Consider the following 2633-nt stretch of genomic DNA (forward strand, 5'->3'; position numbering starts at 1 on the left):
CATAAGTGTAGCTTTCTAATATAATTTCACATCCCTTGGAGGCTTTGTTCTGTCTTTTTAAGCTTCCTTTCTTTGTTTTTAACAGTTTGGGTTTATTCCATATTTTGGTCTTCAAGCTCTGAGATTCTTACTTCTGCTTGGTTAAGTTTGCGTTCCATAATTGTCACTTTGTTATTTATTGCATTCATTGTGTTCTTTATGGCCATTATCTCTGTTTTTATTTTTTACTTTCTTAAGTTTTTATTCATCATCTCCATCCATACCTCAATGTCTGGATTTGTGGTCTGAGACCACTCATTCTGGGTGGTTTTCATTGTTTAAGTTCCAAAATCTGTATTCTCAGGTGCTGTATTTCTAGGGTTCTGGGGTAGCTGTGCTCTGCCTTTGATTCTTCTTCATTTGTGATAGGTTATTTTCTTTTTTTTCTTCTTTAATTCCATTGCTCAGTGAGGAGGGGGTAGCTTTCACTTCTGTTTGCTCAACTCTCTATTCTTCACAAGCAAAGCCTGCGTATTTGTTCAATTTTGAAGCTATGCTGGGGATGGGGAACTGTACTGTCTTTGTACAGTTTTGAGATTTGAATAAGGTGTAATGGAGGAAGCTAAGATTCAGAAGCTCCCTGAAGGTCATAGTATCTGCTGACTGGGGTGTGGGCCATCTGGAGCCCACTTCCCACCACCTTCCAGTATGCCCATGCAGTGGGAGCACATGTATAACCCCCAAAAACAAAATGACATAAATGAAAGGAGAAGAATAGGGAAAGAAAGATTGGAGAAGGAGGGAAGATCAATAAAAAGGAACAGACAAGCAAACAAACAGATAATCAGGTACACACACACAAATGAAGATACTCTCCCTCAAATATATCAATACACAAAAGTGAGGGAGAAACAGGGACAAATGAAATCAGAACACACACACCCAAAGTGATGTACAGAGAAAGCTAGCCCTCAAAATGAACAAGCCAAAAAAAAAAAAAAAAACCAACAAAACAAAACAAAACAAAAAACTCCAAACAAGCTTTTGTTAGTATTGAGTTCCCTCTTGTGCTATTTCTGGAATTTTAGGTTTGTTTTGTGCTGGCGTGTCCCATGCATCTCTACTCTTGGCTCACCACAGGAGGGAGCAAGCTCCAGTTTCTAGATCCTTCCCTCTGCTCTCCATGAGGTCAGGAGGGTTTTTTGTGGTTGCTCTACCCTCCTGTGTTCAGTACTTTCTGCACAGGCCAATCAGGTCACTCTCCATGTGAGTTAGATGCCCCACAGACTGCTGGGGGAAGGGAGCTGGATCAGTTCAAGACTCACTCCTACTTGTCTTCTGCTAGGTCTCCCACTCTAATTGCACCTGCCATCCTATGTATGGTCCATTGTGGGGTGGTGTGTCTGGGATTCCGCACTGACTCTGTCTTTCCAGGTGTCATGCACCCTAAATATCCTCTCTGGGCCAATGATCACTGATCCAAGAGGGGTGCAGAACTTGCCCCTCAGTCTCATGATGTAGGCTTCTCAGTAATGGGCAAACTAGAACATATCTCTGCCTGAGTTCTGGGACAGAAAGAATGACGATGTCCCACATCTTCTCCTCTGGTGGGACTCCTCCATATTTCCTCCCCACACTCTCTCCATGGTTCTTGCTGCCAGTGTACGACCTGTCACCACAGGTTGTGGTTTCAGGCCAGATGCCAGGTGCAAGAAGTGACTGATTCGTATAAGACTCTTTTTGAGAACCGTCCCTAGAATGACAGATGCTTCTGGCTGTGGGGGGTGCCAAATTCAGAGTAGTAGTAGATAGCAGTTGCTTCAGCTGGGGAGCCCCAGGTGTTTTTTCTCATGTTCCCCTCAGTTGGACATTCACTCACCCAGTTGCACACACACATACAAGCAGATTCATCCTTATGCACATTCACACATGCAGAGACTCACACTCTCTGACTAGTTCTGTCACCATCTTCCCAGAATCCCTTCTTTTATCTTTTAATAGATAACATTTTACATGTATAATTTCAATTAACTTTTAATAACTTTTGATTAAAACAAGGCTATATATTCCAACATGGATAGCCAGGGCCATATGGCTGGCACTTGTGTTAATCAAGAAATTAATTTGCGTTTCAGTGTTCTAATATTCTTTTTAAAAAATTTTTGTTTTAAAATTTTGGGGTATAATTCAGGGTTTACACATATTCATTGTGCAGGTACCCTAGTTGATGAGGTGTGTCTCCTGTTCCCCAGGCAGATATTGACTACTGTCAATCCCACCTCTCCATCCCCCACTCCCCATTTCCTACTACTGTCAATCCTTTTCTTATAGTATTATGGTAGTTGTTCAAGGTTCACTTATGAGTGAGAACATGTGATATTCAGATCTTTGTTTCTGTGGAAGATCACTCAGTATTATAAACTCTAATTCCATCCAGGTTGCTGTGAAGTTCATGATTTTGTTCTTCTTTATGGCTGCGTAATATTCCATCATGTATATGTACCACATTTTTAAAATCCAGTCCTCTTTTGATGGACAAGTGCTCTAATATTCACCTGGGCACTTTTGGGGTGAAGTTGAACTGATGCCAGGCACTTTAGCAGATTCCCAGGTTTCCTCAGTGGCCACCATTTTTGAGCCAGGTGTTCTCTCCT

This window comes from Carlito syrichta, unplaced genomic scaffold (genome assembly GCF_000164805.1).
Source record: "Carlito syrichta isolate Samal-C Ts95f unplaced genomic scaffold, Tarsius_syrichta-2.0.1 Scaffold302988, whole genome shotgun sequence".
NCBI lineage: Eukaryota > Metazoa > Chordata > Mammalia > Primates > Tarsiidae > Carlito > Carlito syrichta.